The sequence below is a fragment of the Candoia aspera genome, chromosome 1 (genome assembly GCF_035149785.1).
Source record: "Candoia aspera isolate rCanAsp1 chromosome 1, rCanAsp1.hap2, whole genome shotgun sequence".
Taxonomy (NCBI): Eukaryota; Metazoa; Chordata; class Lepidosauria; order Squamata; family Boidae; genus Candoia; species Candoia aspera.
In genome coordinates this window covers 58,670,409-58,696,418 of record NC_086153.1, presented here as the reverse complement: position 1 = coordinate 58,696,418, position 26,010 = coordinate 58,670,409, and positions in this window count along the sequence as shown.

The following is a 26,010-nucleotide window of genomic DNA, read 5'->3' as shown; positions in this document are numbered from 1 at the left end:
AGAAGAATGAAAAAGGTGTAGCTATGTTTTAAAAAGAAAAGATTAGAAAAAGGGAACACTGAAAGGCTTTACTTACTTATCCATTATGGAGAGTTGGAAACATAGCTCAAATATATGCTCTATCCCCTAGTCCAAAAGATTCCTATTCTTTTAGACCAGTGGACACATTTTAAATAATGTGACTTCTAAATAGTGGTTTCCATGGGGAAGGAAAGGAATATTCATTCACAAAATGGCTCCTCAATGCAAATCAATCACAATATTCTGAACTGGAGAAGCCAGAACAGAAGCAACTTGTCTAAAACCATGACTAGTGGTGGAGTTGAGAACTGAACCCACAAACACAATGTCATTCTTGAGCACAGTTCTTGTTTAATTCAGAAATATTTCCAACACTGGAACAACCACAGTCAAATGTGTGCTTGTCCTTCCCATCAGATTGTCCTGCCAGCTCCCTACTCCCCCTTCACATTCTCCTCATCAAGTTCCCCTGTCTTCTTTTCTAAGCCCCCTCCTGTCTTCTGGCTTTAGCAAATCCATTAATAACTGAGGTCAAAATGCATCAAGACCCTCACAGTAGAATCAACAAACAAAGCCTTGGTCTGAATCCAGTTCAAGGTTTGAGATGAATGAAGTTCCTTACCAGTGGCTAAGGACCAGAAGGCAGGACAACTTGTACTATTCAGGCAAAGAATTGAGAACAAACCCAGCAGATATCATCTCAGAAACTGAAAGTTTGTAGGCAGGGTTTATAGACTGGAGGTCCCTCCCTCCACACAGCTGGTACTGGCATTCTTATACTGTTTCATTGTCAGTATATCAAGTAATTTTTAGTATTACTTATGTTTCAGTGCACACACAGACACACACACACACACACACACACACACTAATTTGTAGTTAATACAATGAGTAAATTACCTCCCACCTGAAATTTGTACTATAAATTGAATTTATGTTTGGCCAATATCCAAGGCTTTAAATAATAATAATAATTTCCTTTTAAATATATACATGGCTATTTAATAGAAACACCAGAATAATTATAATGATGAATTTTAGTCCTGAAGCAAAGAGTTTATTGAACACTCCATCTCTTGCTAAAAAAGTCACATAAAATGTGACTGTTTGGGCACTTCAGTGGATGAAGAGGAAAGCCGAAGTGTTGAAATTCAGCATTGGTCTCAGCCTGGCTCAGTATTTGATTCCTCATCTCTAAAATGGGGATACTGGCATCTCTGTTATGGAGGCTGACATGTTAGACTGGAGCAGTAAAATCAGAATCCCATGGCAGCCTGAAATCTAAATTTATTTTCATAAGAGTGTTCTTAAATCAAGCCGATTTCTTTTTTACAGCCTTGTAGTGAGAATGGAGGAAATGGCACTAAAGAAGTTTGCATAATTAGGCTGTTTATTAAAGTTGCAATCTTATGCACACTTAACTGGGAATAAGTACCACTGAATTCAATTAACTTTATTTCTGAACCAAAAGGCATAGGACAACCATAATAATTGATCTTGTGGACAGAACAATGGGTTTAATTTTTACATTTCAGTGCTGGGATGGGGGAAGAGTCCATACTGTTTCACACTCTGCTGAAACTTGCAGAGTTTTGTAGATTAATCATATCAGAAGAACCAGAAGAAGAAACACCTAGGCATTTCCAACTTTCTGAAGAATTCAGGCAGCTTGCAACCTTCTTTCACCACTGGTCACAGGGAAGGAGAAGACTGCCATAAAGTGATATGTAATGCTTACTATCCAAACACATTTTTAATCTTGTGCTAATCTGGTGACTCACAATAGTGCTGAGTGAGCAAAAGCAGAGTAGTTCAACATGTTCCCTCTTCTTTCTGTTTGCAGCTTGCATTCCCTGTTATCAGGGAACTGAATAGACCTTTCTCTGAAATCCTTTTTGAATCAGGCCCTAGGTGGCCTGGATAATGGATACTCACAATCCAGCCATTGTGTTCCTATAATACCTGGAATCCTTCCTTTCCTTTCTACAATGTACAGAATTTAGTGAACAGAGACTAAAAAGGAAAAAAAAAATGTATTTCTCTCTGTAGGAACCCAACAGCAAAAACCGAATCTTTGAGCAGCATCATGAATGCTCCAGACTCTATTCAGCAACATGAACAATGGGAACCACAATTCCCATGGACCACAGAATCAATGATAGATGATATATGTTCCATTGCTAGAAGTATGGCAGGGTCCAGGCTCTGCCATACCTCTAGTGTTGAATATTCCTGAAGGGAAGAAAGCTGTACCTGCTATTTCTGCTGGCTGTTAGTAAGATGTACCAACTAGAATGAGTGATAAAGATGATCCCTTTTTCAGTTTTATAGGAACTGAGATCCAGTAGTTAAAGTGTTGATCGGTGACCAAAGAAACAATGACTCAAGTCCAATTAAACCTGGGAATTTACTGGGTAAGTTTGAACCTGTCACTTTCTTTTAGCCCAACCAACTGCCAAGAGCTGTTGTTGTGCAGTTAAAATGAAAGGTGACTCCATGTAGTCCCTATGAGAAGAAAGTCATAACAGATTACTTAAATTATAAAAATAATATAATAAATAACAATATATTGTCTTGTGTTCCTCAGAAGAAAAGCAGGGAGTAAACCTAATGAATGAACTAAGAAATAAAGAATGGAGCCCTAGACATCCATGTGCAGCCATGACATGGTACAGCAGAGCCGAAGTCTGTTCTCCTTCAAACTGAGCCTGGATCAATGTCAGAAGTGCCCAGAGGATCCATCATGAGATGCAGGGGAAGTGGGGAAAGTGATGGGCAAGTGTGCAGCCTGGCCAAAAGCTGTGTGAAAGTTGCAAGCCAAGCCTTGGGCCCAGTTGCTTAATGAGAAAGGCCTTAAGTGTTGACTTGTTCCCAGCTGATAGACAGTGCACTGTACAAACACAGCAAAATAGAATCCTAATGTAACAATTTGTCACAGCAGGCAAGCCTAAATTATATGGAACTAATGAACTGCGAAGTCTCCTTATTCAGTTTAGAACTAAAGCTGTTTGTTGATTGTTAACATTTCAAAACTATGGGTAATGAGCCAACACAATATTTGTTTTTTGTTCCCCCTCCTTTCCTGTCAGAGCCATGATACCAACTTAGTTTCCAGGTTTTTAGAAATAATGTACTGTAGTCTTATTGTATTGAAGGTATGCCAGGGTGGTTTCAGATATTAGCAATTAGTAACTCTCTTCTCTTTCAAATTGCATGCTTTAACTTCAAAATAATACAGAGACTAGTGATAAACAGCAGTAGAAGCAAAAGGCATTTGATTCAACTTTGGGTGGCCTATTTTGCACACTGCAGGGAACAATGGTTTGCTTAATTATGGTTCAATTCATAAGCCATAGTTGACCAGGTTATTTTTTTTTCTTTATTTAATTATTTGTCACATTGGCCAGGTGGGCAAACAGCAGCACTGGGACCACATGTGGCACAATCTCCTTTTTGTGGCCCTCAAACCTCCTTTAGAACATGACTTCTGAAAATCTATACCACAATTTCCCACCATTCTGCAGGAGTAAATAGATGGAAACTGTAGAGTTAGCCCTGTAATAGGTATCCTAGTTAACAACAACAAGCAACAATAATAAAACATCATAAAATTCTTGCTCCAAACCCAGTCCCAACCATATGTGATATGCGTGTGTGGGTGTGTGTGCGCGCGTGTGAGCGTGTATGAATATGAATCTGTTTTTGTACCTGTCAATAAAAGAAAAATAAATGAACAAAACAAATCTAGCAATTTTGAAATACTGAAAAATAAAATCAAAGACACAAAAGAGAATTTAAAAAAAATTAAAAGAAACAAGAAAAAAACTATTGATTTTCTGACTTTCCTCCTTTTATACATCTGCTAATTTGCAATATTTATAAGCATTTAGGGCCCCTTAAAAACCAAACTGTAGATGATTATTTTTGCCGTTCTGCATAATATATTGTATGTATGGGAACCATTCTTGCTTAAATTTAGTTAAACTTCTGTTGTGTATATACAGTATACTGTTAGTTTTGCCATTGTTTCATATTCTCCAAGTTTGAATTCCCAGTCATGTACGGTCTGAATTGTATATTTCTTCCAATGTTGAGCAAATTTTATTCTCACTGCTGTAACTAGATATCTCATTAAATTATTGTTTCTTATTTATTTTTTTCTGAGATTATTCCTAATTTAAAAAAAAGTTATGGTTTTATTTCAAATGTAAATTCCAAAATTGTCTGCATTATACTATGTATGTCTTTCCAGTATTTCTGTGGGTTTTTTACACAATAACCATGTGAGATAAAAAGGTTTTCCTATTTCCTGGCATTTCCACCTATTCTATGATCCTCAGCATCTCCCAATGTTAGGTTGCTCATCTTTGCCCTAAGTCAGAAAATATGTTGGTTGAAGAGTAATGGCTGCATTCATACATCACACTGAACCAAAGCCAAACATGCCATATTATAGCTTACAACAGGACGAAAATCACACTAGTATCTTAGGTTGAACAGAAACAGAAGAGAGATATGCAGCAGTCTACAGCTATTTGTGAAAGGCAATTTGGGACATTTCTAGAATCATATCTGACTTCTACTTTTCATTTATTTCATTGGACTTGTGACCTATCGATAGGTGTTAGGGATGTGTAGTGTTTTGGATTTGAAGGAAAATAAGAAAACAAAAGAGTCCTTTGGAACAGGCAACAGCATGAAAATAGCGCCTTCTGCAGCTTCTTAAACCAACGGCATCTTTTCCTGGGATTGCAAGCTCCATAGATGCTTATTGTTTTGGATCCAAACCACTGCCAAGCTACACTACTTCAGTGGTAGATGAGCTGCCATAGCTCCTTGTGGTCATAGCCATAATAAGTCAACAAAGGGAAAAGAATCTCTAGGAGGTGCCACAGACTTCCTTTGAACCAAAGATGGGAAGGTCAAGGGGGAAAAAAATCAGAAAAGATGAAATGTGGTATCATATTATGCTTGTCCTAAATTACAGGATAAATATCAAGAATACAGTATCTCATCTGATACCCTGGCTCTCCATCCTTTTTGCATTTAAGGTGGTGAAAATGAAACAATTAAAATTAAAACAAATTAAAGAGTCGAGTAATATTAAACAACTGGCAGAAGAGGATGAAGAGACTGAAAGCAGGGAGGCCAAGCACAACAAGCAAAAGAATCAGCACCAGAGAAATTTGCAGAATAACAGCTCTCTAAAAGTGTGAATCTCCATGGCACAGCTTCCCTGGCTGATCTTAAGTTTCCTGACAGGTTTATATCAAGATTAGTAACTGTGCAGTCCTTGGTGCTCTCTGAGCCTTGTTGTTTTCCGGCAGACATTTCATTGCCAGCCTAGGCAACATCTTCAGTGCAACTGAAGATGTTGCCTAGCCTAGCATTGAAATGCTGCATGAAAACAACAAGGCTCAGAGAGCACCAAGAACTCCACAGTTCAGCCCTGAGCTACAAATTTTCGCTTAGATTAGTAACTCATTGGATAGGTAGGCTGGAAAGTTTCTTAAAGGTTAAATTCAATACCTTGAATTTTGCTCAGAAAACAACTGGTAAGCAGTGGACATCTTTCAACATTGGTATAATATGACTGCATTTTTGTGCTCTGTTTAGCAGCCTGTTGTGTTTAGTACCAGTTGAAGATTTGGACATTCCTCGTGAGTAGCCTTACATAGCACACATTACAGAAGTCCATCCATGATGCTTGCAAAAGATGAATAACTGTGGGAACATCTGGCCAATTCAAGAATAGTTGCTGATAGCAGTATAGATGTAGCTTGCAGTCGCATTTTCTGCTCCCCCTGAAGAAGCTGGTCTGTGATTTGGGGGTGCTGCTAGACTCACATCTTCTGCTAGGTGGAGGCTACCACCAGGAGGACTTTTCCCCGGCTTTGGCTGACACTCCAGTTATAGCTCTATCCAACCCTGGAAGATTTGGCAACAATAACTCACACCTACTTTTCTGGACTGTAGTCAAAGCATTGGTTACCAATAGGCTTCTGGGCCCACTTTAAGGTGCTGGTTGCCACCTCTAAAGCCCTACATGGCACAACTCTGGATTATATCAGGGGCTGTTTTATCTAGCATGATTCTGAGCATTCTGTACAGGCTGAGGATACCACCCCCATGAGAAGTAAGAAGTATGTGGAAGTGAAGCCAGACTTCTACGTGGTGGCCCCCATCTTATGGAACATGATACCCCCAGGAGTGTGTCTGGCCTTTATATTTCCTGCATTTCAGAAGATAATGAAAACTGCCTCTTAAACCTGTTTTTGTGGATACTTTAAAACATAATGCCCTACATGACATGGGTCCAGGTTACCTGAGGGATCGTCTCACCCCCATCATATTGACCTGTCCCACCTGGTCATGCAGAGAGGGCATGTTATGGACGCTGTCCATGAGAGAATGTCGATTGGTGGGGTTCAGGAAGCAGGCCTTCTCTGCAGTGGTCCCCGCCCTTAGAATACTCTTCCCCCAGAGGTGAGGCAAGCCCCCCTCTCCTGGCCTTCTGGAAAAAGCTTGGGGCGGGAAGGGGAGTAGTCATTCTTGGGGGTGGCTGGCGCCTTAAAGTGGTCCTCTTGTGTACATGAATTGAATTATAACTTTTAACTTTTAACTGCCATCTGGATTCTATTTTATACTCATATCTTGTATTTATATTTTATGTATTATTATGGTTTTATGGTATTGTGATTTTTTAGCTTTGTCATAAACCGTTCAGAGTCCCTCTCTTGGGGGGAGATGGGCAGTGGCAAAATAAATAAATCTGATAAATAAATAAATAATCAAGAAGAAAAATAGGAAAGTAAGAAAAACAACAGAAAGAGATTTACAAGTGTTCTAAGATGGAATACAAATTTCCAAGAAACATTAGATTAGTATTGCATATTAAGATATCTTATATCGATCAAGAATGTAAGAACATTATTAAAATCAAATAAGTATGCAATAATTGACTAACACAACCAGTATTATAAGAACCATAGGTCAAGATGAAGAATTACAAAGATTTCTGTCTGATCTAAGAAATCTATCATTATTTAGCAAACCAAACAAAATCTTGGACATTATGTTAAGAGAAACCAAAACTTTGGATCTGGTAAAAGCCCATATGTAGAATTATAATCCCTGAATGATTTCCAAGCTGAATTCTGCATGAAAGCTATACTTTTTAAACAGGCATTTATTGCCTAGCAATTCTCTCTGTGTGACCTTTAGCAATATATTTTATGAGTCATGGATTTTATGCTGTTTAATGCTGAAAAATTTATGGTTGTATTTATCATTATATATTGCTTTGTACACTGCCCTGTGTCTTGTGAGGGAGTGATATAAAAATGACATATATAATCTAAAATTAATATTTGCAAACATTCAACTATTTCTTGAAATGTCCAGTTCTGCAAATCAAATGTTTGAATGAAAGATTTTTAAGCAAGACCGAAACCCATATCCTGAATGTGAAATTTTTAACTCTACCTTCAAAATATAAACTCTTAGAGTTCACAATTTTCAAATTTGAAAATGATGTCAATTCTAAAGATAAATTAATTATTTTATATTAATTAGCATTATAAAATATTTTCTGATGTTAAATATCATTTGATATTGCCATCAGATGCTATAAGATAAATAAAATATTGGGTAGACACCATACTTTTATCCTACTGTTAGAACAGAATCCACCAACAAAATTGATTCTTCTTCCTTCCTCCACCTTTCCCACATATTCCCAGTTTGTTCTCAGTGATAGGGACTATACAAATCGTATCTGTGGATTTCATAGGTGGAGTGGATAGAACAAAGTTCTATTACATGAGTAAAATGAATGTATGTCCTGTTGGTTGTATTAAATGTTTTTATATGCATTGCAAATAATTAACAATTGGCAGTGATATACAGTGATATAATGATATGCTGATATAGTGATGACTACCCACCTAGTTAGATCTCACAGGAGAGGCATGGTCTGGGTCTCATCTGCGAGAAAGTGTCATCTGTCAGGACTCAGAAGAATAATCTTTTCTGCCATGGTGCCCACCCTCTGGAACATCATCCCTCCAGAAATTAGACTTGTCCCTACCCTGCTAGCTTTTTGCAGGGCACTAAAAACCTGGCTTTGTCACTGAGCCTAGGAACCTGATAGCATGGGTGGGCCCATGCCATGTTTACTTTGAGTGGGAGAACAAAACGAAGCAGGACACAGGCTGATAGAATTTTGCCAAGACAATTCACTCTGCATAACAAACACTCTCTTCCAACAACCTAAGAGACGGCTTTATACATGGACTTCACCAGATGGACAACACCGAAATCAGATTGATTACATCCTTTGCAGCCAAAGGTGGCGGACATCTGTACAGTCAGTAAAAACAAGGCCTGGAGCTGACTGTAGTTCAGATCACGAACTTCTTCTTGCACAATTTAGGATCAGACTAAAGAGATTAGGGAAGACCCACAGATCAGCTAGATATGAGCTCACTAATATTCCTAAGGAATATGCAGTGGAGGTGAAGAATAGATTTAAGGGACTGGACTTAGTAGATAGGGTCCCGGAAGAACTCTGGACAGAAGTTGGCAGCATTGTTCAGGAGGTGGCAACAAAATACATCCCAAAGAAAGAGAAAACCAAGAAGGCAAAATGGCTGTCTGCTGAGACACTAGAAGTAGCCCAAGAAAGAAGGAAAGCAAAAGGCAACAGTGATAGGGGGAGATATGCCCAATTAAATGCAAAATTCCAGAGGTTAGCCAGAAGAGATAAGGAATTATTTTTAAACAAGCAATGCGCGGAAGTGGAAGAAGACAATAGAATAGGAAGGACAAGAGACCTCTTCCAGAAAATTAGACACATTGGAGGTAAATTCCAGGCCAAAATGGGTATGATCAAAAACAAAGATGGCAAGGACCTAACAGAAGAAGAAGAGATCAAGAAAAGGTGGCAAGAATATACAGAAAACCTGTATAGGAAGGATAACAATATCGGGGATAGCTTTGACAGTGTGGTCGGTGAGCTAGAGCCAGACATCCTGAAGAGTGAGGTTGAGTGGGCCTTAAGAAGCATTGCTAATAACAAGGCAACAGGAGACGACGGCATCCCAGCTGAACTGTTCAAAATCTTGCAAGATGATGCTGTCAAGGTAATGCATGCTATATGCCAGCAAATTTGGAAAACACAAGAATGGCCATCAGACTGGAAAAAATCAACTTATATCCCCATACCAAAAAAGGGAAACACTAAAGAATGTTCAAACTATCGAACAGTGGCACTCATTTCACATGCCAGTAAGGTAATGCTCAAGATCCTGCAAGGTAGACTTCAGCAGTTCATGGAGCGAGAATTGCCAGACGTACAAGCTGGGTTTAGAAAAGGCAGAGGAACTAGAGACCAAATTGCCAATATCCGCTGGATAATGGAAAAAGCCAGGGAGTTTCAGAAAAACATATATTTCTGTTTTATTGACTATTCTAAAGCCTTTGACTGTGTGGACCATAACAAATTGTGGCAAGTTCTTAGCGGTATGGGGATACCAAGTCATCTTGTATGCCTCCTGAAGAATCTGTATAACGACCAAGTAGCAACAGTAAGAACAGACCACGGAACAACAGACTGGTTTAAGATTGGGAAAGGAGTATGGCAGGGCTGTATACTCTCACCCTACCTATTCAACTTGTATGCAGAACACATCATGCGACAAGCTGGCCTTGAGGAATCCAAGGCTGGAGTTAAAATCTCTGGAAGAAACATTAACAATCTCAGATATGCAGATGATACCACTTTGATGGCTGAAAGTGAAGAGGAACTGAGGAGCCTTATGATGAAGGTGAAAGAAGAAAGTGCAAAAGCTGGTTTGCAGCTAAACCTCAAAAAAACCAAGATTATGGCAACCAGCTTGATTGATAACTGGCAAATAGAGGGAGAAAATGTAGAAGCAGTGAAAGACTTTGTATTCCTAGGTGCAAAGATTACTGCAGATGCTGACTGCAATCAGGAAATCAGAAGACGCTTAATCCTTGGAAGAAGAGCAATGACAAATCTCGATAAAATAGTTAAGAGCAGAGACATCACACTGACAACAAAGGCCCGCATAGTTAAAGCAATGGTGTTCCCTGTAGTAACATATGGCTGCGAGAGCTGGACCATAAGGAAGGCTGAGAGAAGGAAGATCGATGCTTTTGAACTGTGGTGTTGGAGGAAAATTCTGAGAGTGCCTTGGACTGCAAGAAGATCCAACCAGTCCATCCTCCAGGAAATAAAGCCAGACTGCTCACTTGAGGGAATGATATTAAAGGCAAAACTGAAATACTCTGGCCACATCATGAGAAGACAGGACACCCTGGAGAAGATGCTGATGCTAGGGAGAGTGGAAGGCAAAAGGAAGAGGGGCCGACCAAGGGCAAGATGGATGGATGATATTCTAGAGGTGACGGACTCGTCCCTGGGGGAGCTGGGGGTTTAATCTTGGTTTTTTTGAGGTTTAGCTGCAAACCAGCTTTTGCACTTTCTTCTTTCACCTTCATCATAAGGCTCCTCAGTTCCTCTTCACTTTCAGCCATCAAAGTGGTATCATCTGCATATCTGAGATTGTTAATGTTTCTTCCAGAGATTTTAACTCCAGCCTTGGATTCCTCAAGGCCAGCTTGTCGCATGATGTGTTCTGCATACAAGTTGAATAGGTAGGGTGAGAGTATACAGCCCTGCCGTACTCCTTTCCCAATCTTAAACCAGTCTGTTGTTCCGTGGTCTGTTCTTACTGTTGCTACTTGGTCGTTATACAGATTCTTCAGGAGGCATACAAGATGACTTGGTATCCCCATACCGCTAAGAACTTGCCACAATTTGTTATGGTCCACACAGTCAAAGGCTTTAGAATAGTCAATAAAACAGAAATATATGTTTTTCTGAAACTCCCTGGCTTTTTCCATTATCCAGCGGATATTGGCAATTTGGTCTCTAGTTCCTCTGCCTTTTCTAAACCCAGCTTGTACGTCTGGCAATTCTCGCTCCATGAACTGCTGAAGTCTACCTTGCAGGATCTTGAGCATTACCTTACTGGCATGTGAAATGAGTGCCACTGTTCGATAGTTTGAACATTCTTTAGTGTTTCCCTTTTTTGGTATGGGGATATAAGTTGATTTTTTCCAGTCTGATGGCCATTCTTGTGTTTTCCAAATTTGCTGGCATATAGCATGCATTACCTTGACAGCATCATCTTGCAAGATTTTGAACAGTTCAGCTGGGATGCCGTCGTCTCCTGTTGCCTTGTTATTAGCAATGCTTCTTAAGGCCCACTCAACCTCACTCTTCAGGATGTCTGGCTCTAGCTCACCGACCACACTGTCAAAGCTATCCCCGATATTGTTATCCTTCCTATACAGGTTTTCTGTATATTCTTGCCACCTTTTCTTGATCTCTTCTTCTTCTGTTAGGTCCTTGCCATCTTTGTTTTTGATCATACCCATTTTGGCCTGGAATTTACCTCCAATGTGTCTAATTTTCTGGAAGAGGTCTCTTGTCCTTCCTATTCTATTGTCTTCTTCCACTTCCGCGCATTGCTTGTTTAAAAATAATTCCTTATCTCTTCTGGCTAACCTCTGGAATTTTGCATTTAATTGGGCATACAGAGATGTAAGTTTCCAGGTACCACTCTTAGGAACTAAGAATGGTACCTGGAATGCAGAACACAACATACCCAAAATCTTTTGCAAAGCAGACATGTGGGGCTTTACAGATGTTTGGGGTCACAAGGGCTGAAAAATAGATATAGGTAAGTTCTGCAGAACTCAAACTGGGTTAAGAAATTATTCAGGATTGCCTTTAAAAAGTAGAAGAGATTGTATACTTTTTTCAGTTCATGAAGCTGAAGTTGTGTTACACAGAAAAGATGGGTAATGTTGGAAAAATAAATCCAGCAGAGGCTAAAGCTGAGGATGAGAAGGGTGCAGCAATAGAAGAGAAATTAATTTGATCCACACTTTTACTGTAAATTTACCTAATTGCAAGAGATGAACCAAAATATTTCTAAAGAAATATTTTGCTGTTTTATGAGGTAAGAAATATGCTGAAAAATCAGGAAGCATGAACATCATTTTGCATTTTAGTGTGGGATGTGGAAATCAGTTGAATTAGTATCACAATGTGCAAAGATCAGATTTCTCGAGTATTGCTAGTCAGTAGTAGTTATATTTGAAATGTACTTCTGAAATCTTTATCTGTTTGACATTCCCTCAAACATCAGCTCTTACAGCAGCATCATAATTTCATAAGGGCAGCAGCTAAGCTCCCTCAGTTTTTTGGTCTAGGAGGTTAAGTGAGTCCTGTTGGCTGATCCATTTGATTTCAGCCCTTGTACTAGAAATGGAATGTACTTTCACTTCATACATATGTTTATCTTGCTGCTTCTGGTTGTTATTTGTATTCAGTTTTAATCCTTGTTTACCACCTAGAGTCACAGTATTGTGAGATGGCCATCTATATAAATTGTTAAAATAACATATAAAATAAAAGTGTTCTAATCTGTTTTATTTAAAAAAAATATATGTCCCACTTTTCTACTAAATGTTGTTCAGAGAAGTTGGTAGCAAGATCCACATTCTTTCTGGCATATTAATTTTCTAAATTAGAGTTCACCAATTCTACATACAAATAAGAAAGAATCTGTCATGGGATATTGTACTTTTAGAGGTATGATCTTAGATAGCTACACATTTCCATTGTCCATTTGTGTTAACAGGTCTTCTGTTTGGAATCAATAACTCTTGACATTCTAAATGTTACATAAAATGAAGTTGTTAATGATTCTTTGACATCAGCAATTTAACCAAGCATATTTTGGTGTTGATGATGATAAAGATGATGATGTATTCGATTTGTGTGTTACCAAATCACTTAGACTCAATAGCAACTTATAAATGCCTAAAATACAATAAAATGTTCAAGGGAAGAAAAATAAACCTAGAACCTCAAATAATATGTGCCACAATGTAAATGAAAACCCTTAATAACTATGTATATTCTATACATTTCTGTCTACTATAATAAGAGATTAAAAAGCACATAAATTGTCTCCTATTATACTTAATAATACAACAATTATAATAATCTCAATATTCAAAACAGTGAATCCAAATCTTTAAAGGCAAATAGCTTCAGTCAAATCCTTAAAGCAAACCAAATGAACATTCTTCAACCCTTATCCCACTTCAAAATAAATCAGAGCAGTTACATGTTTCCAAGATATGCACAGAGCTTTCTTCTTAAGAAAATAAAAGAACCCAGCTGGCCCCCTCCAAAATTCCAGGTTCTTTTCATGGCATTCCACCAGGTTGTTGTTGTTGTTGTTAGTTGCCATTGAGTCATTTATGACTCATGGTGACCCTATGTATAACAGAACGAAATGCTGTTCGGTCTTGCGCCATATGCCTGAGTGTTCCAATGTTTGCATCCATTGTTGCAGTAATTGTATCCATCCATCGCATTGAAGATCTTCCTCTTTTCCACTGGCCCTCAACTTTACCAAACATGATGTCCTTTTCGAGTGATTGGTCTTTCTTGACAATGTGCCCAAAGTATGAGAGTCTAAGCCTAGTTATCTTCACGTCTTGGGAACATTCTGGTTGTATTTCTTCTAAACTGATTTGTTTGCTCTTCTGGCAGTCCATGGTATTTTCAATAATCTTTGCCAACACCACAATTTGAATGCATCAATTTTTCTCCTATCTTCCTTTTTTAATGTCCAGCTTTCACAGGCATATGTGGCAATTGGGAAGACCATGGCATGAGTCAGATGCACCTTTGTTTTTAAACTGACATCTTTACTTCTGAAAACTTTAGACAGGTCTTTGATGGCAGATTTTCCCAGTGTGATACGTCATTTGATTTCTTGATTACTACTTCCCTTGGCATTGATAGTTGATCCAAGTAGACTGAAACTGTTGACAACTTCAGTTTCTTCTCCATTTATTGTGACATTGTTTATTGGTCCATCTGTGAGTATCTTTGTCTTCTTCACATTCAGGTGTAGTCCATATTGCTGATTACAATATTTAATCTTCATCAGCAAGTACTTCAAGTCATCTTCACTTCCAGCAAGCAAAGTTGTATCATCTGCCTATCACAGGTTCTTAATGAGTTTTCAATCAATTCTGATACCCTGTTCCTTTTCATACATTCCTGCTTAATTGTTCAGTGTACACATTGAATAAGTAGGGTGAAAGTATACAACCTTGCCACACACTTTTTCCATTTTTGAACCACTCAGTATCACCATTTTCTGTTCTAATGACTGCCTCTTGATCCATGTACAGGTTCCTCATGAATACAATTAAGTGCTCTGGAATTCCCATTCTTCGTAATATTAATCATAACTTGTTATGGTCCACACAATCAAATGCCTTTGTGTAATCAATGAAACAGAGGTAAGCATCTTTCTGGTATTCTTTACAAGCAGCCAAGATCCATCTGACATCAGCAATGATATATCTCATACCGCATCCTCTTCTAAATCCATCTTGGACTTCTGGTAGTTCTCTGTCGATGTAAGGCTGCAAATGTCATTGAATTATTTTTGGCAAAATTTTGCTAGCATGTGAAATTAATTAAATTGTTCAATAATTTCCACATTCTGTTTGATCTCCTTTCTTTGTCACAGAACTATAATCCCTGTCCTTGTTCTCATTCTTGCCCACTGTCTTGTCTGATCACTTGTTTGAATTGAATACACAAGTAGTATAAAAAAGATGTTCCAATTGTTACTGCTGCCCTAACCTGGACATTTTAAAGACCACAGCCAATCAGCAGAAAATATTCAGTGCTAATTTTCATACAAAAGGAGGAGCTTTTATAATAATAAAGGGAATCTCTGGATGCTCATTCTTAATAGGAAGAGAAATTGCCTAACATCATGGAGCTCAATTTTATGGAGAAGAACCTTCTGGGTATTCAGTAGTGTGAAAAAAAAAAGATTAAAAAGGATTAAAAGGATGGCCACTTCTTCATTCATGTAAACAGCCAAGGCCAACTGCTGTAGCCAAGGCCAATTGCTTGTCATGTCACATGTATTTATAGTGTAGGTGCACTTTTGCAGTGTTTGGGGTTGTCATAAACCTTGGAATATCTCTGTGATTATACCAGGAAATCCAGTGAAGGTTGTTTATTGTATACCTAAATATGTACTGGCAGGAAATGAGTAAATAATGTTTCCCAAAAGGCTACCATGGTCAATTAGGCCCATAATATGCATTTACAAAGCAAATTAGAAATGCATATTATTCACCCAATAAAGCACAGCAGGAAATGCATCTGTCAAGCCAATAAATATTAAGTTGTTGCATTGTAAATACTGTTCTGGCAATCTTAACAGCCTGGACTGGTAAGAAGGAAACTCTCCTTAGTCCTTGAACTCTAAGAGACACAAACCACCATGGAGGACTGTGAGAAATAACTGGCAGCACTTTTGGATGTTGATGGAGATTCAAAAGGTCAGGTATAAACTGTGAGCCACAGTAATGAATGAGAATTCAGTTGGGATGTTGAGCAGGGGGAAGAGTGATTATGGATTTGTATGCAAAGAAAAAGCTTGCTTATTAGGCTGCAGTTACTGAAATCTCAGTAGCAGCTTCTTGCAGATAAGATTAAAATACTGCTTGCTTTTTCACAGTTACAGACAGCTAACATTATGAAAACATTAGCATTTTGAGATGTATTTAATTTTTTCTTATTGAGGAATATTCTGTACCACTCAAATCATGCACTGAAGAATCTAATCCTCATTTCAGACTCTGTTACCTGCCCTGTAAATTAGCAGGTGTGTATTTGTTTAATTCTGCTTTTCCATACTGTATGAAGTAGCAACTTTCTCAAGTGTCAAAAGAGATTTTTCTGAATGTTTACTAATTTGTTCAGTCATAAGAAAGCATTACAATAAAAACTTCAGGATCTGATCTAGAAATGAGCAGAAGATTTTCTTTCCAGCCCATTTCAACTTCTCTGGGGTGAAAAATGCAGCAGCTCCATTTATGTTGGGTTGCTATTTTCCCTCCCACAGATAATGTAACACCAAAATATACTCTTTGATTCTATTTAGATGAGCATTTGATTGAGGCATTATTTTAAATAATTTGAAATAGTTCTGACATACATTTTTGCTGAAATCATATTGTTATTTTCTTAATTATGTTTTCAGCCATGTTTGTCAATCTATTTGGCAATGTTTTTGAGCCTGTTTGTGAATTCCTCTAAGGGTATACAAATAATCTTTTGTTAACTTACAGGAAAAAAAAAACTATTCAACTGAGAGACCATTTCATTCCTTGTATCTTATGATTACTCCTCTGCATAGAAATACCTCTTTAATTTTAACTATACCATCTACAAAGCAAGTGTGATTATTAAAGACATGAGAGAGGTATATGGCTTTTTTTCTTTTCATTAATAAGAAGAGATTTTTGTAGGGAGAAACCTGCAAAGGAAAAGATTTATAGCATTCCTGATTGCATGATGGCTTGGGTGCTTTAAACTTCAGCAAGGAGAAGCTTTTGTGCACTTTTAACTCTGACGTTCCATCACTAATATATTTGACTTATCATGTGATTGAAGGCAGAAACCTAAAGAAATAACTTTGCAAAGCCTATCTCAGAGAGATCTGTAGGTGTCCCAAACAGTCACCTTGGGAAAATATGTAGATAAAATCATTGTATTGTTCAAAATATGAAACTGGACCAACTATATATTCATATTAATATATGTTTAATCCAATATTGTTTCTGGAGTTCAATTACTAATATTGTATTTGTAATTAAGGAATGTCATCATCTTTGTTTAACATAGGTTGAATTTTGTCCATTATTTATTGGCTAATTTGATCCATCTTGCAGCTTTGGCTTCAGTCTGCCTCACTGCAGATTGAAGACTAAATTTTCAGTGGTTTAAAACAAAAACAAAAAGGGCCCAAAGCCCATAAAGTAGACCAACTGTCTTAAGAATAAACAAAAATAGAAACACAACATTAAATCACAGAATAACAAAAACATTATGTAAGGAAAGCATGTGTGCATAGGGTGTGGCAGCTTGGAAGCCTCTTGATTCTCATGAGTTTCCATGTCCTCCTTTCACAACCCTGTTGCACCCTCACTCCACCCCTGAACCATTGGAGAAAGATGCCACCAGCCACCATGTTCCCAATAAATCCTCAGGAGTGAGCCAGTGGCAACCCCTTTCCTTTAATACATATCTCCCAGCCCTGACTGGGAGATAGGTATTAAAAAACTAGATTACTTTCCATTGGTTCATTAAGAATTAAAAACGTTATCATATTTAACAAGATTAGAGATTTAGAAGAAAGCTGAAGAAAGAAAAGAAAATGAGGAAGAAATGAACAGGTTCATAAGTCCCTACTGATTTGGGGACTAGACATTCTCACAGTCCAAGATTTTGCATGCATACAAACACCAGACAAATTCACACAGCCCAAATCTTAATCCATGAAATAAAATAGAATATATATCTCCACTAATTTTGCTGTAACCTCGTGTCCAAATTCACCAGTTCCAAACCTATTGTTGCTAACAGAATTTTCTTCCTTTCTTCACTTAAGGTTGCTTTGAGGAGGAACACTGTCATGTTCATCGTTCCAATGTACTGTATACATTGTAACGTTTCGCATGTCACTTTTCTGATCCGTGTCTCACGTTCGCTGGGAGATTTTCAGCCGTGCCAGGCTGTAATCTCCTTACTGTAACTGAGGAATGTATGTTTGGGTTATTGCATGTGTTCAAGGTTACTTTCTCAGGCCGATGTGTGACGGTTGCCAACACCTGGGAGGGGGTGGTTGCTAAGTGGGAGCTAGGGCGGGATCGGGTTTGAAGCAAGGGTTTTTTAGTTTGTATTTGGCGTGCTTTTGCTCATTCTCAGCTTTCTTTGTGTTTGCACACTATTCTTTCAATAAACCAGTTTTCCTTAAGCACCTGTTTGTGAGACTGAGTTTGTCAGAATAGGCAACCCTTACACACAAATGCAAAAGATGAAAACAAAACCTGCCCTCTCCTTTTTTTTAAAAGTCTAGCCAAGAGGAGAAACCTACGCTTCTGCCAAGGAGCCAATCAAGAGGATAGGTTTCCTGATTCTCTTGGGCTTTGGTTGTCTCTACCCATTATCTGGCTGGACAGAGCAAACTAACTTTCCTTTAAGCATTTCGGAGGCTGATCTTCCCATATTCACTATACAAATTAAATATCTTGTCAAATAATATAATGGGAAACCTCACAAATTTAAAGCCAATGAAATAAAATCATCTATACAGTAAGAGCCTAGTGTGGCGCAGAGTGGTAGTCAGCAGTATTGCAACCAAAAACTCCCCATGACCCGAGTTTGATCCCAGCGGAAGCTGGATTCTCAGGTAGCCAGCTCAGGTCGACTCAGCCTTCCATCCTTCCGAGGTCGGTAAAATGAGTACCCAGCTTGCTGGGGAAGGTAGCGACTGGGGAAGGCAATGGCAAACCCCCTTGCTATAGTCTGCCAAGAAAACGTCGCAAAAGCGGCATCCCCCAAAGGGTCAGACATGACTCAGTGCTTGCACAGGGGACCTTTCACCTTCCACAGTTATACAGTAGCATTATAAAAGATGGCAGAAAGATTTTCAATAACCTCTTTGAAAAGACAATATAGAAGATGCCAACCAACTTTTCCCAACCTAAGCTTAGAGAAGACCTCTAGGAACTCATAAATCTCTACCTCATAAAAGAGGTGAGGTTTTGAAAAATCCCCAGTTTTTCTTTGGTTTTGGCTAATAGGAAGGTAACCCAATATTTGACCAATCAACTCCATCAATCCTTGGGAAAACTAAATTTCTCATGACCTCAGATTATGCATCTTCTTGTGTCATTAATAAGACTTCTTTTTCTTCTCTTTTTTGCACACTGCCATTACTGCTGTCTCTCTTCTTTCCAGAGAAGAGAAGATGGAATAGGCAAGAAATGATAGAAACAAAGGAATTTGGATGTAGAGAGTAGTGCTGTGTCATATAGGTGAGAATAGCATCCATCAACCATCTGAGATGCCAAATTACTTTACGGAGGCACAAATATGGATCTTCCATTTTAAGATCCAGTTTCAGTTTACAGAATCACAGAACAGCTCTGAGGTATCTTGATGGGATGGGCAACCTGTTATGGACTGCAACGTCCATTGTTCTTTACCATTGTTCATACTGGCTAGGACTGATTGGAACCAGAATTCAACAACAGGCCTATCTGAGAAATAAATGTTAAGCCAATTTGTTACATATCCCTACTTCCTATGTTGTCATCATTAAAAAAAGAGGACATAAATATGCATAATGTTTGCATTTGCTAAAGTACCTTTTGGATGCAGATTTAGATACAATTACTATAATTTAATAGCAATATGTCACATCTGACTTTTTAATATTTGTTTGTTCCTATGGCATAGCATTTAACAGTAGATAATATTTGTCCTGTTCAGACTATGAAGCAGCCAGACAGAAGTATTATCAAACTCTTTATTTAAAACAACTATTTACAACAGTAAAGTCTGTGAATAAATAGGCAAGCAATCTCAATCAAGACCACCCAGGCAAGGGCAGATGAACAGACAAGGCTGCAGGGTCAGACTGTGGCAGAACAGCAAGGCAGAATTCAGCTAACTCTCTGATCAAAGCTGTCAGACTTGGTGATGCTAGATTGTGTGGCAAGACTGAAGCTGAAGGCAAGGTCCCATAGACTGGCATGCAGAGAGAATCAGTCTGGAATGTGGAGGCTAGGCAAGACTGGACTGGAACCCTTAGACAAGGCTTGGCTCTGGTGGCTAGGCTAGGCTGGACTGGACTGGAGAGTCTAGGCAAGGCTGAGAGCTGGAAACAAGGCTGGACTGGACTGGAGAATCCAAGCATGGCTGAGGACTGGAAGCAAGGCTGGACTGGACTGGACTGGACTGGAGTGTCTAAGCAAGGCTGATAGCTGGAAGCAAGGCTGGACTGGACTGGGGAGTCTAAGCAAGGTTGAGGACTGAAAACAAAGCTAGAAGCACACCTGGATTGGGCGACAAGGTCCAGAGCTAAACACGAGACTGTGCTAAGCAGGAATAGCAAGGACAGACTCGACTGGAGCAGCTTGTGCAGAAGGCAGTTCTGTGGAGGTAGAAGACCCTGGTGCTGGTTCCATGCTGGCTACAGGCAAGGCTTCTGATGCAGGTAAGGACTCTTCTGCAACTGCTGTGAGCTCAAAGGATCAGTTGTCTCCTGCAGCTTGCTCTTCACATGTCTGCCTTTTAAGTTGATCCTTTATGCACCTTTTCTCTCCTGCAGCCAATCGAGCTGCTTTCTGATTTGTGCACTTCTCTGCTCTCCTGTCTTGAGCGCTGATTGGAGAATTCAAATCCCCCTCTGGAGTTTGACCAATCCACGTCTGCAAATTCTCCTGCTCTGCTGAGTCACTTCCTGGTTCTGCTTCTCCAAGTCCCTCCTGATGAGTTTTGTTTTCCCCTTCTGACTCTGGATAAGTTTCATTTTCTGAGTCAGAAGTGGGCTGGAACCTCACAATATTTAATATATAAAACTGAATGATATGTAATGTCTGGCAGCATTTAACAGATGACATGAAACAGTAAGTAACATTATACAACCACAATAAAAAGCAATTTGAAACATTAAGAGATGGAGATCAAATCTCAAGTACTCTAAAGCATTTAATGCTTGATTTAAACAGTTCACAATAAGAAGCCATTGTCCTATTTTATAGCTCCTGTAGCAGCCAATTAAGTTTTCTAAAATTAAAGATATTAATTTCCTTTAAATAAGTAATGTAAGAAGATTTTTATCTTCTTTTAAATTGAATTGGACACTATCAGCCAAACTTTGGCTAAGTTAAATTAGTCTGATTCAATCTGATCCTGTGGTTTCATTAGGTAAAACAGAAGGTCTGTGAAGCAACCAGAACTGAACTGAGATGATCAAGAAGCTTTATGAATCATCTGATGCACTCATGAACAGCAGGACCAGAGCTTCTGATTGTGTTTATATGAAAAAGACTGAGCAAAAATAGCAGGGAAGGGCAGTAGGGAAGGAAAGAAATGAAATCAAGTTACTGGCAACTCTTCAGTGGGCTACTTGCTATAGTAAACAGAATGTTTGCTTACTCAATGAAATCATGAACCTCTCTATCTGAAATTCAGAAGGATAGATCCCCACTAATTAATGTCATCTAATTCTGTCCTAAACAAGTTACAGGGACTTTAAAAAATGGAATTTAAGAGTCTAGTTTCAAATTCTCTCTAGTTATTTTTTAAAAGCAAGATAGAAGTGTCTACTCTGCCAGCATTTATTGCTATTCTGTTAAAAAGTAAAACAGCAAACAAACAAACCAAGCAGACATTTGGGGATCATATTTTGTCTTGGATGCCTCTATAAAATGAATCAATCTTAATTATTTTCCAAAGTGCCAAATTGCCTCTAAAACAAATCTTATGATCACCATTATTCACTTGAATGCGATAGTTTGCCAAAATGTATGGACCACTACATAAGCATTAACTCTCCCAAGTGGGACTGGAATTCCTTCTAGTTCAAAACAATTAATAGCACTAAAGTTTTTCTTATTTTTTTACACCTAGTTAAAAGGAGACACACACCCATTTGGAATTGTTTTTTTAAAAAAATATTAATGAATTGAATCATTGTATATGGCTGTCCATCTACCTAATGTGACTCCGGGTGGCTAACAAAGATTTTAAAATATATAAATTCTCTCTCTCTCTCTCTCTCTCTCTCCCACCCACCCCCAGCTAAACCACAAAATAGTTGCTGAAGATACTATACATTAACTGTGTGAGCTCAATTATTCTCCCAGCCCCCATGCCTGGGAAAACTCTATATGAGCTGGTCTTCACAATCTGGATTCCTGTTATGGGTAAACAATTGGTGCAGACAATTGCATAAAAGACAAGGAGGCCACCTCTTCATTTACCAGTATGACTAGTAAAGGGGATGGGCTGCTCACCACTTCTCCTGCATTGGACTGAATGCAGGAGGTCACATTGGACAGGTCATACCTGAAGAGGGCTGTAGTTGCAGACTAATTTGCTGGGTTGTAGCAAATACAAGAATAAGCCTTGCAGCATTTTATGACATATCTTTTCCATATGCTAGCTGCATGCACACACAGAGACACACAGACACACAGACACACACAAATCAATAGATACACCTAACATTTTTTTTAAAAAGTGGCAATTTACAGAAGGCAGCAGAACACCACTGCTGATCTAAAGATCATTCTTAAACTAGGGATGTTAAAGGTTATTGTTCAACCTCCATTGTTAAATGAACTGGTCTCATTCCCACTTCCTAGAATTAGTATGTCAGTTTTTCAGACTGCACACTTCTATGAATTTTGCAATCCAAATTCAAGGCTCAACCATTGAACATAAAATGTTTTCAGGTCGTGGCTTTTCAGTTCATCTGTCATGGATGATATAAAAAGAAATACATGGAATGAAGAAACAAACAAGGATCACACTGGGTGAGATGAAACCCTGATGAAGCAAATCAATAAAGGTCTTCAAGGCAACAAGTGTGATTAGCCATGTGAATCTATATTCAAGGCTTAATTAGAATCCATCCCATTTATGAGTTATGATAATATCAGTGTTCTTGAAAATCTTACTCTGCCGTTGGAAAGGTTTACACAAACATAAAAGTCTTGAAAAAAACAGTTCTCTAAGGTTTGTTTAAGCAAGTATGACAATAAGATCTATGTGGTTAGAGAGATACTTAAAGGGTTAGCTGTACATTCTATGGAAACAACTATGAAAAAAGACTGTGGCCTAGCCATTGGAAAAGAGTGGTATATACACATCTGTACCAAAGAAGGGAAAAACAAGAGAATTTACCATTTACTGAACCATTGCTCGTACTCTTCAGGCAAATAAAGTTTTGCTTAAGATCTTATAAGGAAAAAATTAGCTGTATCTGGGTAGAGAAATTCTAGATTAAAAAGTGAGTTTCAAGAAAGGCAGAAGGATACAAGATCAGATAGGTGACATAAGATGGATAATTAAGAGAGCAAGTGAACATCAGAAATACGTTCTTCTGGGGGTGGGGGGGACATGGCCAACTGTGCTTGCAAGCTCTGCAGGCAGATCTGACAATGCAGATTTTTTTCTGGGCTCAGGCAGGCTTTTCCTGAAACCCCAGAGCATTTTCATGGACATAAAATGCTTGGAATTATCCCACTTGTACTCCAGAATGGCGTCTCGCAAACCAGAGGATCAGAAACAGTGTTAGTGCTAATCTGGTAAGAAACCCCAGGAAGCTGGGACTTCATCATTTCCAAACTGTGCTGTAGCCTTAAAGGGACACTAAGCTGAGCCACCCCATTTCTAAATCACCCAATTTATATATATATTTTTAAGTTTGTGTACCCCAAGAGAGACCGCTGAGCTGTCGATCGGAAGGTCGGCGGTTCGAAACCGCGCGGCAGGGTGAGCTCCCGTTGCTCGTCCCAGCTCCTGCTCACCTAGCAGTTTGAAAACATGCAAATGTGAGTAGATCAACAGGTACCGCTTCGGCGGGAAGGTAACGGCGTTCCGAGTCGTCATGCTGGCCACATGACTCGGAAGTGTCCTATGGACAACGCCGGCTCCAAGGCTTAGAAACGGAGATGAGCACCGCCCCCTAGAGTCGGATTCGACTGGACTTTACGTCAAGGGAAACCTTTACCTTTACCTACCCCAAGAGAAGCTTTCTATAGCAAGGAGAAGTGATCTCTCTTGGTGCTTATTGTTTTTTTTTTGGATTAATTTTAAAAATCTTTCAGAGTTTTGGCTTGTTTCCCCACTTAAATATCAAGGAGGACTGAGAATAAATACTGTAAGTGCATCCCTGCTATTATTTTTGTATTGAATTTAAAGAATTTGACTTTTCCCTACAAGTTGAATCTGCTGTTTTGAATCATCAGCTTTCTGTTGCTACTTTCTCTGGGAAGTTGCCCTTTATCACTTTTACTTTTGCAAACATTGTCAGAAATCTTTTATTAACTCTTACTTTCGCCAGTTAAGTATCTAGGGGGTGCCATAATCTACTGCCTGTAACATGGAGGATCTTAAGCAAACATTCTCAGAGCTTCATTGTGAGATCAAATAAATTTTTTTCTGATTCCTGTCATGTTTTTATGCAAGATATTTGGGACATTGTGGAAAATGTCAGCTTTAAAATATTTCATCTGGCTGAGGAGGTTGTGGAAGAAATTGATTATAGTGAAGGTGGAAATGTTTCTACCAACAGCAAAATTGAAGCTTTTGTTGTGCCAGATGACCAGATTTTGGTGCTGAAGGAGTTAAAAGATCAGGCTGAATTGCAAATCACAAATGGAATTGTTTTTCTGGTGGAATGTTATGGGAAAGAAGAGATTTTGCTCTGTGGGAGTTTTTTTTGCTGAGAAGTCTGAATTTTTAAGGGGGGCAGTTGGGCTGTTTGACTTTTTTATGAAAAATGCTTTGTGTGTATTATGGAGATATGTAAATCCTCTGGTATATTTTGAAGCACGGTAAAGATTTAAGATTTTTTTTTATTTTGTTTTTTGCACTGCTTTTAAGGCTTGTATGATTCTATTCTTTTTTATGATTCTTTTCTATTCTTTAATTTTTCTTAATCTGGATTAAGATTAATTGGATTGCTTTTAAGGTTTGCTTGTTTTTATTCTTTCTTAATTATTTGTTAAGATTTATAAAGTATAATGATATTTTTTTGGTTTTAGGGTTAATAAGTTAAGATTGTTATAGTACTATTAATTAGAAAAGTAGACTATTTATATATACATATATTAGTTTGATTTCTATTATAGTAGACAGAAATGTATAGAATAGTGGCAGGAAGGAAATAATTAAGTAAATGTTGTCTTTGGGGGAAGAAGTTGATTAGGAGGTTTATATATTTCTTTTTCTTTTAATATAAGGTGGGGGGGGAACAATTGTATTTAGTGATTTTTATAATGTGCCAGTGGAATGATTTATGGAAATAATGTGATTTTGGTTTGATACAGAGTAAGGGTTCGATTATGGAAATTGCTGTATATTCTTGCTGTTAAAAGTCAGAAGTTACAACTTTCTGTAATCTTTAAAATCCTTTTTTTCTTGTGTTTCACACTTCTTAGTTTCTTTTTCTTTTTCTTTTTGTAGTTTTTTGCTTTTGTTGTATCTTTGCTTTAAACTTAATAAAATTCTTATTAAAAAAAAGAAAGAGGTTTACTCATGCTTTATTGAGGGCAGCACAGTCTTTGATTATGAAGATCACGACAGAAAACAAAATATATTAAGACTAATGGAAATTGTGATGGTAGTCAGTATGTATAGCTCAGGGTTGCCATGTGCATGGTTGGAGTTCTCTGAACTTGGTTTTTGGTTGCAGATGTTTAATTGCCTGACTAGGTAAGATCATCAGTGTAGGAACTTTGGAGAAGTAAAGTTTGTCAGTCAGCTGGGGTGATATAACCCTTTATATTACCTGATTTGTATATGCTTGAATGGGATAGTCCTGTGGGTGGATGCCATTCTGCCTTTGGGTTGGTAGTTTCCTGTCTAATCAGTAGTCTTGACAGCTATGTGATGAGATGATTTGTTGAGAGGGCACTTTTCTTTTCTTGTGCTTGCTGAATTTGTTGTTGTTGTTGTTGTTGTTATTATTATTATTATTATTATTATTAGGTTTATAAGGAAAAGGTTCTCGTTTATTTGGGTGTTGTTTAATTGCTATGCAATGGGAAGAATGCTGTTCTGAATCAGCCTGTTGAGCTGATGTCCCAATGTTGAAACTTTGGTTATGTCTTTTGATTGGTCCATAGATAGGCTTTAAGATTACATATTTGTGGATGGGTGGTTGGCTAGAGTGCCATTATTCTAAGAATTCTCTTGATTTTTTTTTTATCTTGCTTGTTCCAGTTGTATTTATACCCAAAGATGTCTACACAGAGTGAAAT